We start from the raw sequence: 14,147 nt of genomic DNA, 5'->3' as shown, positions 1-14,147 counted from the left end.
TCAACCATCACATGAGCCAAAACATCATTAGAGTTTATGGGGCAAGGAAAGAAGAGGTTCAATAGAGGAAGCATATTGTGATAGATACCAGACAGGCTCAGATAACAAAAAAGTCCACGTCTGGGCCCAATTCCACCACTTGTAGGGAAACCACTTGATAGGAAAGAGCACACAAGACAGTTCATAAACCAGATTTCAGGGCTTGAATCTTGTGATGCTTATGGCACTTCTGGACTCTGGATTCAGCAATATACCCAGGACCACAGAATCAGTTAGATGAGGAATCAAATCAATGCTCACCTACCAGATGTGTTTTCTAAAATAGATTTATTTCATCATCATTAATTATTGGATGCTTAATTAAATGATAGGCACTCTGCTAATGCTAATGATGTAGATGTATTATATTTAATGCTCACAACCCTGAGAAATACATATTATTTTTCCTATTTAACAGATGAGGAAACTGAGGTTAAAGGGAGCTAAAGAAATGACATTCACAGCAAAAATATAGTGGAAACAGAACTCAAGCCAAGACTTTCTGACTCCAAAGCCCCTGATCCTAATCACTGCACACTCCTTTGATCTATGACCCTTAGGGCAATACACCATAAGACCAAGCATATCAGTGTCTAGCTCCTATCTAGCCTCAGAGAAGGAATTTAAGGATGCACAAATGTTCTGGAATTTTTAAAAAATATCTCATTTAACTGTAACCAACCAAGTGAGCCTTAAACCTTCACATTTCTCACACTGAAGGACTAGTGAATATACAAATATTGGGTGAGGCACTGGACTCAGAGAAGGCAGAACAGGGAGGAAGCGATGAAAATAGAGGGATTCAGAGAAAGTCTTTCTGATGAACGCTCACTGAACTGTGGAATCCTTTCTCACCTCATTCCCAGGTAACTGGGGGATATAATATCTGAATAAAATGAATGGTCCAAATAAAACACTCAAAGATACTGAGATTTCCATTGTCCCAACAATATCACCCAATCTCCCTTCAATAAAGCCATCCATCAGAGCATGAATTTAAGTCCTGTATGCACCTCTCCTAATTAGTGTTTAAACCATCACTTTTAGGTATGAATAGACAACTGAGGATCTCCAGCTGCTGCTGCTAAGTTGCTTCAGTCATGTCTGACTCTGTGCAACCCCATAATTGGCAGCCCACCAAGTTCCTCTGTCCCTGGGATTCTCCAGGCAAGAATACTTGAGTGGGTTGCCATTTCCTTCTCCAATGCCTGAAAGTGAAAAGTGAAAGTGAAGTCCCTCAGTCGTGTCTGACTCTAAGCAACCCCATGGTCTATAGCCTACCAGGCTCCTCCATCCATGGGATTTTCCAGGCAAGAGTACTGGAGTGTGCCATTGCCTTCTCCAGACATTTCAGGAAAGTCTTCCCTATGAAAAGGATACACAGACATCAAAGAGAGCAGAAGAAAACAAGCAAGCAAACAAACAAAAAAATCACAAGTATCTTTCAAGGAAAAAGGAGAGGGGACAGAGAAACTATAAAAAGGAAAACATCAGAGAAGAGAAAGATATCTTAGAAATTAAAAAGACTACTCAGTTCAGTTCAGTCGCTCAGTCAAGCCCGACTCTTTGCGACCCCATGAATCACAGCACGCCAGGCCTCCCTGTCCATCACCAACTCCTGGAGTTCACTCAAACTCATGTCCATCAAGTCGGTGATGCCATCCAGCCATCTCATTCTCTGTCGTCCCCGTCTCCTCCCATCCCCAATTCTTCCTAGCATCAGAGTCTTTTCCAGTGAGTCAACTTGTCGCATGAGGTGGCCAAAGTATTGGAGTTTCAGCTTTAGCATCAGTCCTTCCAATGAACACCCAGGATTGATCTCCTTTAGAATGGACTGCTTGGATCTCCTTGCAGTCCAAGGGACTATACTCACACCAAAATTTTGTGGAAGATTTGAAAAATAAACTTAAGTCTTCTAGAAAACATAACCTACTCATAAAGTCTAATGGTTAGGGATGTTTCAAAATATTAAAACAGAAAACAGAGAGGAGGAAATTATTAAAGAAATAGTTTTCTTAATTTTTGTAACTAACAAACATGAGTCTCCACTGGGAGGGCCAACCAAATTAAATTTCATGAAAAAAGATCCCCACAAAAATAGTATTTTATTATGAAATAGGAGAATATTAGACATAAGGAGAAGATATTAAAATGCTCCAGAGTGAAAACAAAAATACATACTGTATTTAAAGTGTCTAGTATCAGAAAGGCATTGGTCTTCTAAATAGATAATCTAGAAAATAATGTGGGAATGCTTTCAAAAGTCAGAGGGGGAAATGATGGTCACAATAACAGAAAATCTTGCTACTGATTTGACAGAAAATTGTCATATGGCATCATGGGGAAATGGGCAGACAGAAAGTAGGGTGGTGGTGGAAGAGAGGCAAACACTATTTGCCCTTATATGAGGTCAATAGTTAATATCCAAATTCGCCAAATAATATCAGCATAAGCATAATAAAAGTAATACAGACGTAAAAACAATATTTCAAGAAGAAAAGAAAGATTTCAAAAAGTTAAAATTTTATGCAAAGGAAATTATGGAATTGACTATATTTTTAGTAATAAGTCTTTTAAAATAACTAGATTCTTCTAAATAATTTAGCATACTCTATGGTATTTAGAATACATTTTCTTTAATGTACATATTGAGCCAGTGTTCTTGCCTGGAGAATCCCAGGGATGGCGGAGCCTGGTCGGCTGCCATCTATGGGGTCGCACAGAGTCGGACATGACTGAAGCGACTTAGCAGCAGCACCACCCAGAACTTAGTTTTCAATATTGCTCTCCGACAAAAGGAACTAGGGCATCTTGGGAAAATGGCTGATTCTGGGAGTGAGGCAGGAAATATTTAAGATCAGTTTGGAGTTTCTTGCAGTGCTAGGAACTAGAGAATGCGCAGGAAAAAAGATCCATTAATTTAAAGTAGGATTATTATACATGTTTCAATGCCATTCTCCCAAATCATCCCACCCTCACCCTCTCTATGTGAAATGTATCACCAGTCCAGGTTCAACGCATGATACAGGATGCTCAGGGCTGGTGCACAGGGATGACCCAGAGGGAGGATATGGGGAGGAGGGAGGTGGGAGGGGGGTTCAAGAGGGGGAACATATGTACACCCGGGGCAGATTCATGTCAATGTATGGCAAAACCAATCAATATAATATTGTAAAGTAATTAGCCTCCAATAAAAAAAATAAAATAAAAAATAAAGTAGGATTATTAAAAAAGGACAGAGGAGACAACTGAAAGAGTTCACAATGACCAGAGCTGGAACAATCTGAACAACAAAAGCAGTGCTGTATTATAACCCAGAGCAGTAAACGAAAACCTATGAGTCCATACTGATACGGTAAATAAATGAATCAATGCATTTGTAGGGGAGAAGAGACAAATCTTCACTGAAGAATTCCAAATAATTGATGTAGATACTCACCCCTCAAGGAGGTGAAGCAAAACTCCCCTCCTCGAGTGTGGGCAGGACACAGTGATTTTCTTCCCTAAAAATACAGAACGGAGAGGGAGAATAAAAAATACCAACTTTCCAGTGGAGAAACCTGGCAAACACTGCCTGAGGCAGGAGGTCGGGATAAATGTCAAGAGAGATAAATTATGTTGACAGTTTGAGAGATGTGAGGTAAATGGGATACAATTTCCCTCTGTGGTCTCCTCCCAAGAACTCACAACTTAAATCTAGACACAAGGAAACCATCAGACACAATTAAACTGAGGGGCGTTCTACAAAGGATCTGACAAGTGTTTCTGAAAACTGTCAAGGTCACCAAAAATAAGGAGAGTCTAAAAAAACTTACAGCTAAGAGGAGCCAATGGAGACACAGAGAATGAAAGTAATGTGGTATCCTAAATGGAATCCTGGAAGAGAGAAAGGCCTTTACCTAAAAACTAAGGAAATCTTTGGACTTTGGGTAATAATAATTATCAATGTTCACTCAGTAATTGTCATGAATATACCACACTTACGCAAGATGTTAACAATAGGGGAAAATAAATATTGGGTATATGGGAACTCCCTGCACACCCTTCAGAATTTTTCTATAACTCTAAAGCTGTTCTAGAAAATGTGAATAAGCTTGAATGTTTTCTCTTAAGATAGCTTCAGTGGACAGACCTCAGGGAATTCATAAACATCCTAATTCTGGATGGTTAACTTGTATCATTGGAGAAGGCAATGGCACCCCACTCCAGTACTCTTGCCTGGAAAATCCCATGGGCAGAGGAGCCTGGTGGGCTGCAGTCCACGGGGTCGCTAAGAGTGGGACGCGACTGAGTGACTTCATTTTCACTTTTCACTTTCACGCATTGGAGAAGGAAATGGCAACCCACTCCAGTGTTCTTGCCTGGAGAATCCCAGGGACAGGGGAGCCTGGTGGACTGCCATCTATGGGGTCAGACAGAGTCGGACACAACTGAAGCGACTTAGCAGCAGCAGCAGCAGCAACTTGTATCATCGTATGAAAGCATACTATTTTGGGGAGGGGTGCCATAGCAGTTCTAGATGCTTCATGTGTTTGCCACCTTCTCTGTGTATGTAGTGTATGCACTTCATGTGCATGCAGTTTGCCTCTAGAGAATAAATTCTCCCTCTTTCTCCATCAACAAAGTTCAGATGGCATTGATTTGATTTGTGGTGATTGGCTTAAGGATGGAGAGCCCACCCAAACAAAACCAAGGATACACAGTCTTATCACATTTCCTGGAGCTTTTGAGAATAGGGACTTCCCTGTTTTCCACCTGGCTTTGAACTGTGTGGAAAAGAGAATGAAGCCAATATTAGTCATCATGCCACCAATGGATGAAGCCTGTCTGATAAGAGAACCAATCAAGCAGAAGACAAGCGGAGCCCTAGAGTGGACTTCTGACATGGTTTGACCCTCTGAAACAAAACACATCAATGTGCCAGTAAATTCCCTTTGCGCTTCAGCCAGTTTGTGTTGAGTCTTCCATCATTTGGAACCAAAAGACCCCAAGTCTAAACCTAGAAGGACTTCTGCATAGCAGTTATTTGTCTGGAGGCCTAAAGTTTTCCCAGTTTTAGGAGTTTATACTATTATCTAGTCCAACTATCTGCTTCACCAATCATCTGCTTTGCCCCAACCTTAGTGTTTGTCATCTATTTTACTCTAGGCATGTGGGAATTCTGCTAGACTCTGGGCTCTGGGAGTAAGGACAAATAAGAGATAGATTACTCTTAAAGACCTGATAGTTTCAAATCTTAAAGGAGAGGTGGTATCTTCAGGTGCCATTTTAAGACAAGGCCTTGGAAGCCACAGAGGATACAAGTCTTTCAAGTAACAGAAAGAAAATAGAGCCTAAGTTTTCTGATAAAGGGCTCCTTGTGGTAGCTAATAATTCCTCTCTGGTTAAATGTAATCCCACTCATTCATTTTTATGTGTTCATTTCTTCATCAGTTATAGTGGGAGTCAGCACACTATGGCCCATGGACCACATCCAGCCCATGCAAAAAAATAAAATAAAAATAGTCTTATTGCAACACAACCATGCTCATGTGTTTACTTATTATCTCTGGCTGCTTTCACACTGTAGTGGCAGAATTGAGTAAATGGGACAGATACAGTATGGTCCACACACCCAAAAATGTTTACTATCTGGTCTTCACAGTAAAGAACTGTCAACCTCTAAATTATATACTGAGTTCTCGCTATGTGTCAGATTGCAATGTTAGCCCAGCCATTCTTGTCCTCAAAAAGCTCAGAGGCTAGTGCTTCCTAATGGAAGACAAGCAAGTTAACAGACAACAGAGCACATTGTGGTAAGACGTGACGGGAAAAGAGAGACACTATGGGAGTGGTAGGAAAAGATTCCTAGCCCAAGTTTTAAAGGTGGAAGAAGACAGTCAAAGACACTTTCTAAGTCTAGACCTGAAGGACATCGGAGAGGACTGGGGTAGGGTAGAAGGATTTCAGGGAGGGGAAGGAGCCTACCAGTGGTGATAGCTGCAAGGCACTTCAGCCTAACTAAAGAATTTCAGGTTTTCAAGGGTTTATTATATTATTTAAGCTATTTAAAGGTGTATATTTGGAGAATGGAATGGCAATCCATTCCAGTATTCTTGCCCGGAGAATCCCATGTACAGAGGGGCCTGGCAGGCTAAAGTCCATTGGGTCTCAAATAGTTGACATGACTGAGCTACTAACACTTAAATATGCATATTATAATATTTTAAAGAAAAGGTAGAACTTAAACATTCTCTCCAAAAAAAAAAATTTAAAAAGCACCCACAGGGCTTTGTAGCCTAACAATGAGATCATGGAGTGATCCAAGTATTATTGATATGTGTTGTGGGGGGAGGGCGGGGGAGTGGTATATTTCACTATGGCTGGACTTGAATCAGAGGAAAGAAGTGGAAGCACCAGTTAGTATGCTGAAACACAGGCTGGGGTCAGATCACCAAGGACCTGAAAAGCCACATTAAGGAGTCATGAGAGCGAAGAGGAACTTATTGTCTGTTGTTTTTTTTTTTTATAACTGAAATATAGTTGATTTCTGTCTTTTGTGTATTATCATGGAACCGAACCTGAAAGTAAAACTTATAAAAATAATTCATAACTAGGAAATATTTTCAAGAGCTAAATAGTTGTAAGATCTCTAAATTTCCTCTAAGTTATACAGTCTATGACTCTTGAAATCAGGAAATGATTTTAGCCTGAAAAGGGAGCTATTTTTATGGACTGTCTTAGTGGGAGGACAAGGGTAGCTTCTGCTTATTGTCAACAATGAGGATCCCCTCAGCAAGCTTCCTCTCATTTATCACCCTTGCATTAGCCTCCATACTTTCTGTGATTTCCTGTGGGAAGGGAAATCAGACTGCCTGGATTCCTTCTCAACCGCAGTGTGGCTATGAGCAATTTACTTAACCTCTCTGTGCACAACTGTGAATGATGAATGTGGATGGTTAGTCGCTCAGTCGTGTCCGATTCTTTGCGACCCCGTGGACTGTAGCCCGCCAGGCTGCTCTGTCCCTGGGATTCTCCAGGCAAGAATACTGGAGTGGGCTGCCATTTCCTTCTCCAGAGGATCTTCCCAACCCATGGATCGAACCATGATCTCCTTCATTACAGGCAGATTCTTAACCATTTGAGCTCCAGGGAAGTCCTTAGCACAACTACATCTCTGTAAAATGGAGATAATAGTACCTACGTCTTGGATTGCTGTGAATATTAAACAACATGATCCATGGAAACCATTTATAGAGTACCAGGTAAACAGTGAACACCTAACAAATGTTCATTATTATTCAAGTAGCTGCTATTCAGGTAGTGTTGAGGAGAACAGAAGACACAGTGACCTGTTGCACTGCGTGTCCTGTCACTGCCCACTCAACAGCCTTTCCTTTGTGAAACCATCCCTTCCTGTGTGGATCCAGTCCAGCATCTGAGTTGATGTGGACAACCAGTCATTTAAACCATTCTTTTGCAGAGACTGGTACAAGGTAAAGAAAACTGGTTAACTGGGAAAGGCTAGTTCAGAGACATAGGGACTCATGAATCTTGGAAATTAAAGTCAAGAGAAAGATCACTAATTTACCATCCATCCAAAGCCTGATACATATGGTCAAGCCTCTGTTACATCTTTCTTCCAAGTAGTCTTTTCTAGCTCCATAGAGCCCTGCTTCTTAGAGAAATGGGAAGGAAGTAATACTCAGCTGCCACTATGTGCCAAGTACTGTGTTGTTCACATGTAATCCCAACTACAAACCTGTACAGAAGTATTACCTTTTACACTATGTATGCAAAGAAAGGGGGGTTGGATATGGTGAAAATATAACTCACAATATAGCTTTTGCTCACTAGTGTATTAGTTAGAGCTTACTTGGGGACAAGGACAGTGGTTCACTCATACTGTCCCAGGAAAAAGGTGATTCCTGACGAGGGTCCTCATGGTTAGGAATCACTGCCCCATCAGGAACCTCCAAGGCATCACTTGCTCTGCACTTCTCTTCCTGCTCCTCTCTGAACCTCTCCTCATCATCAGTTTCCTCATAACCTCAGCTTGTTCCTGGTCCACATCACACATCCCAGCCCCTCTCTGTGAACCTCACCTCAGGTCTCCAAGCTCAGTGGCCCATTCTCTCAATTATAAATTCCATAGCCATGAAAGAGGACTCCAGTCCCTCCAGTTCTTATTTCCCATGTCAGACCTTAGGTTGTAGTTCACTAGCAGATCTGTGGTTAGAACCTTAGGATCAGTCATGATCATGAGAAGAAAGAACACACTATGCAGAATATACACAACACTTTCTTTAGTAGAGCACTCCTCTAAGACAAGAGACCCTGAATATGCTCCCTCTGCAGCTGGCAAAATGCTTCCAATAGGTAATAATTTCTTGCTGAGTGAATGAATGAAAGAATGTTTTGGCTCATGAAAAAGAGAAACTAATCTCCTGAGATCTTATCTCACCTCTCTAAGTCTCATTTTTTCATCTGTAAAAAAAAAAAAATAAATAATCCATTCACTATAAATTTGACTTGAGGATTAAAAGAAACTACTAATGGGTAAATTATTTGAAACCATAAAGAATTTGGAGATACTGTTTCAATTTACAAGCAAAGGAAATAAAGATAGGAGGAAATAGGCATGAGTCAATAGGCCTTGGTAATTGTCCTTGGCTGGGGTGGGTTGGGGGGTGGGGGCAATCCACAAATAGAAAAGGAGAAATGGAGCCTGTGTGGATACATGTTCTGGTTAGTTCAAAGAGTCATTGTTACTCTAAACTTAACCCTCTGTAGATTTAAGATGGTTTCCATCTGAATAATACAGGAAGTGCTGAAATCGTGGAAAGACAACTCTGGCAAGTTCATAACTTGGATTAAAAAATTGAAAGTGCAAGTATTAGATGTAAGAAAGAAAAAGTACAGCATTCAGTTCCCCTGGGGATATCCTAGTTGGCCCAAATGTAGTGAGATCACTACTTCCAGGATATATTAAATTGTGGAATGGCAGCTGAATGTAACTGATTGCCTGTGGCAGCGGAGCGCAATTTGATATCAAATAACTTAGTGATAGTTGCCTTTACAAATATTTCAGCTAAATTTAGGCTCATGGTAAAAGAGCATTCCCCACCCCCATGATGTCAGATGTGGCCACCAGGCTTGATTTGGCCTGTGCATGTGGGCAGAAGCGTCATGAGTCACATTCAGGTAGAAGTATGAGAACTGGTGTACAATCCACTATTCTCCCTCCACTGACAGAACAGTTGGCTCCAAACAGTGGAAGATCCACATGCCTGGGTCCCATTGTGAGAATGACATCAAGCATGAACCCCTCCACTATGACCCTCCATGGAAACAAACAGAAACACAAACAACATTGTATTGTTCTAAACCACCAAACTGCTTCACTGCAACATGATGTCACATGTCCTAGAAACACTGCAGTCGTGTGGAAGCAGCAACAGGAGGGGTTGAAAACATTCTTTGAAATAAGAAAGTCCAGGATTGGAGGCTCCGACACTTACTATCCACATGGCTTACCACTCTGCACCCTTTAACCTCACTCATGTTTGTCTATCAGCCTAGATCTGTGGTTCTCAGATCTGGCTGCACCTTCAAATCTCAAGGGGAACTTCCAATACATGCCCAGGTTCTATCCCAGACATTGTGATTTCACTGGTCTTGGGTAGGGCCTGGTATAGTATTTTTTAAGCCAGATGTGCAACTAAGTTTGAAAGCTACTTGTCTAGAATTTTTTAATGTTATTTAAGGGGTTCACCTTCAACACTCAGACTGAATCTTCTCCAAAACGTCCTCCTGAATCCAAAGTTACCAGGTGAGTTCCAGTAGCAACCTGATCACATTTGATTTCTCTAATTAGAACATCACATAGAAGTATCCATTTCCACATCTACTTTCCAAACAGAATATGATCTCCCAGAACACAAGGCCTGCACTAAAATCTTCCAGTAGCCCTAGTACCTAGATCCTGGCATCATGTATATATAAACTGTGTTTATTTATTTAAACAGAGAAAATACCACTTTATTAAAATTTTAAAAAAATTGGCAACTTCTGAAAAAACAGCTTTCATGGAAGTTTGGAAGAAGTGGAAACTGTTCTAACTTGAGAAGTGAATGTGAAAGTAAGTTATTTGAAAATGTTGTCTCGATACCAGAAGTAGAAAGGGAGATGATCAAGAAAATGGGTCAGTTTTTCAGAATAGGAATAAAGCTAGTTTTGTAACATTGGGAATCATACTCAATAGGAAAAAATGTGTTTCAGCAGAATAGTATAATTTTTGTTAGTCAAGAATTCAGAGAAGGAGGTGGAGAAAAAAGTGCAGATACACAAAATATTAAACATGGTTAATTTTATGTGGTGATATTTGGTGATTTTTTTGTCTTCAAATAGATGCTCAGTAAGTGTTGTTGAATGAATAAATGTTCTCTGTGTGAGTACATGTGTGTATGTTTTCCGCACAGAGTTGATTTCATAGTACAGTTTAAGGCATAATATCATCTCAGGTCTGTTGTTGCTATTGTTCAGTTGCTAAGTTGTGTATGACTCTTTGTGATCCCACGGACTGCAGCACACCAGGCTTCTCCCAGAGTTTGCTCAAACTCACCTCCATTGAGGCAGTGATGCCATCCAATCATTCACCCGTTGTCACCCACTCCTCCTCCTGCCTTCAATCTTTCCCAGCATCAGGGTCTTAGCCAATGAGTCAGCTCTTCCCTTTTATCTGCACATGGATCCCAATTTTTCTTTAATGCATTGTGTAAATGTCATTGGATATTTAAGTATCCTTGAAAGATATATAGTATTTCTTTGTATATTATGTTTTAAACCCACAAAATATTTTGCCATAGATCTCATTCAGCTTCTTTGTTTACTCAATCTGATGTTCTTGAGCTATAACTATGTTATCATATGTACATTTTTTCTCATTGTTTCTAACTGCTGTATATCATTATAGCATAGTCCATATTATAGCCATCAATTTTCTTAATGACAGAACACATAGTTTACCTCCAACTCCCTGCAACACAAAAAAAATTTCAATAAACAACCTCAAATATGGCCTGACATGGACTTGAGAAATAGCTTCTTAGAGGTAGGTATCCAGACAAAGAATTGTTAAATTATAGACTAGTCCCACACACTTAATTTCAACATGTATTGAGGAAGCTCTCTCCAGAAGGACTCATAGTTTCACTTATACCAGCTGTGTATGAAAGTTGTTTCTCTATTACCTTGCTAACAATATGATCCCTCTAAATTTTTGCCAAGGTGACAAATGTATTTGTTCCATTTGGATTTCTCTGCCTACTATTGACTTTAATAGTCTCCTCACCTACTGGTATCTGCTTGTGTTTCCCCTTCAGTGAACTGACTTCTATCTTTGCCCATTTTTCAAATTGTTTCCTTTCTGTCTCTCAATCTGAGTGTGTGTGTTTGTAATGTCATATCTGAAATTTACAAGTAATTTCTTCTGCTACATCATTCCTCTGCCAGCATTGTCCATTGCTTACTTCAATGAACTGAAATACTTAATACCGATGTATTAAAATCCACCAAACTTTATCTTTTCTACTAAGTTTATAATTTTACTTTTGAAATTTGTCTTTAATTCCTCTGGATTTCATCATATATATGGTATGAGGTAGGGATTAAAGTTTATTTTTTATATATAGCAACGTGTTGCTGCTGCAGCTGCTGCTAAGTCACTTCAGACGTGTCCGACTCTGTGCGACCCCAAAGAGGGCAGCCCACCAGGCTCCTCTGTCCCTGGGATTCTCCAGGCAAGGATACTGGAGTGGGTTGCCATTTCCTTCTCCGATGCAGGAAAGTGAAAAGTGAAAGTGAAGTCGCTAAGTCGTGTCCGATTCTTAGCAACCGCATGGATTGCAGCCTACCAGGCTCCGCCGTCCCTGGGATTCTCCAGGCAAGAGTACTGGAGTGGGTTGCCATTTCCTTCTCCAAAGCATGAAAGTGAAAAGTGAAAGTGAAGTCGCTCAGTCATTTCCGACTCTTAGCGACCTCATGGACTGTAGCCTACCAGGCTCCTCCATCCATGGGATTTTCCAGGCATGAGTACTGGAGTGGGTTGCCATTTCCTTCTCCAATGTGTGAAAGTGAAAAGTGAAAGTGAAGTCGCTCAGTCGTATCTGACCCTTAGCGACCCCATGGACTGCAGCCTACCAGGCTCCTCCATCCATGGGATTTTCTAGGCAATAGTACTGGAGTGGCTTGCCATTGCCTTCTCCGAATATAGTAAGCTGCTGCTACTGCTAAGTCACTTCAGTCATGTCCGACTCTGTGCGACCCCACAGACGGCAGCCCACCAGGCTCCGCTGTCCCTGGGATTCTCCAGGCAAGAACACTGGAGTGGGTTGCCATTTCCTTCTCCAGTGCGTGAAAGTGAAAAGTGAAAGTGAAGTCACTCAGTCGTGTCAGACTAGTAGCGACCCCATGGACTGTAGCCCACCAGGCTCCTCTGTCCATGGGATTTTCTAGATTTAGTCAATTCTAAAAGAAATCAGCCCTGTATATTCACTGGAAGGACTGATGTTGAAGCTGAAGCTCCAGTAGTTTGGCCACCTGATGAAAAGAACTGACTTATTGGAGAAGATCCTGATGCTGGGAAAGATTGAAGGTAGGCGAAGAAGGGGATGACAGGGGATGAGATGATTGGATGGCATCATCCACTCGATGGACATGAATTTGAGCAAGTTTCAGGAGTTTGTGTTGGGCAGGGAAGCCTGGTATGCTGCAGTCCATGAGGTTGCAAAGAGTTGGACATGACTGAGTGACTGAACTTAAGTGAACTGAAGCTAGTTTTCTTACTACTTTTTGCTAAAAGTCTGTTCTTTCTTCACTCATTGGTGATGCCATCTGTAACATATGCTATGTAAAATATTAGACAGATAAAGTTTGTGAATGTGTGTGTGTTCTATGCTGTTTACTCTAGTGCACTGGGGACTCTTGTTGTTCTTGTACATTATTTATTATAACAGCTTTGCATCAGGACTTAATATTATGAAGGGTGACTCTAAACTCTTCCACTTCCTTTGGCTCTCTTTTTAAAAAATGTAAAACTATTTTATATTTTATAATTTTATGAAAATTCTAGATTCAATTGCTGAGTGCTTTAAAAGATCCTGTTAGGATAGAAGGTAGGCAAAATCTGTAAAGGCGGTCAGAAGGTCAAAACTTTCAGTTATAAGAGAAATCAGTTCTGAGAATATAATGTACGACATGGTGACAAAAGTTAACCACACCATATCACATATGTGAAAGTTTCTATAAGAGAGTAAATCTTAAAAAGTTCTCATCACAAGGATAAATTGTAACAGAGTAAGATGATGAATGTTAGCTAAACTTATTGTGGTAATCATTTTACAATGTATATAAATATCTAGATATAATATTATATGTTAATTATCTCTCAATAATATTGGAGGAAAAAAGATCCTGTTATGTTTCTATTAAATTAGCTTTCGTGACCTGACTAAGGAAGCTGATAAATTTACAAATGCTAAGTCTGATGGATTAAGAAAGAAATGATATCTTTACAAATGTTGTCATTCAGTCTATGAACTTAGTACATCAGGTTTTCCTCTGTTCTATAATATACTTTAAATTTTTTCTTCATAAAGGTTTTATGTCTCCTTGCTTAGGTTACTTACTGCATATTTTATGTTTCCTATAGCTAACATGATTTCTATCTTATATTTTCTTGACAATTATTGCTGAGAGAGTGATTGCTGTTGGCATCTTACCTACTTTATATTTTGCATTCAATTTAAATGAATTACATTTCTTTAAAAATTTTATGAAAATTTATGATGGGTTTGAACATCATCTCTTGAGAATGAAAATGCTTTTCTATTAGAAAAACCCAAGTTAGTCATTGTGAGTCAGAGTTACTAGGGCAACTGCTTTCAAGAAGAGATATATAATACAAGAACTGAAAAACTAAAATTTAAGAACAAAAAAGAAAACAAAGATCATAATGAAACCTAAATAATATATTCACCATCTACTTCCTCATCTATAAAACGAGGAGACTGTACTAAATGTTACCTAAACTTCCTTCTACCTCAATTCTCTGAAGATATTTCTTTTAG

Source organism: Moschus berezovskii, chromosome 8 (assembly GCF_049115385.1).
Source record: "Moschus berezovskii isolate FMDL1 chromosome 8, NW_MosBer_1.0, whole genome shotgun sequence".
Taxonomy (NCBI): domain Eukaryota; kingdom Metazoa; phylum Chordata; class Mammalia; order Artiodactyla; family Moschidae; genus Moschus; species Moschus berezovskii.
Note: the sequence above shows the minus strand (reverse complement) of the source record.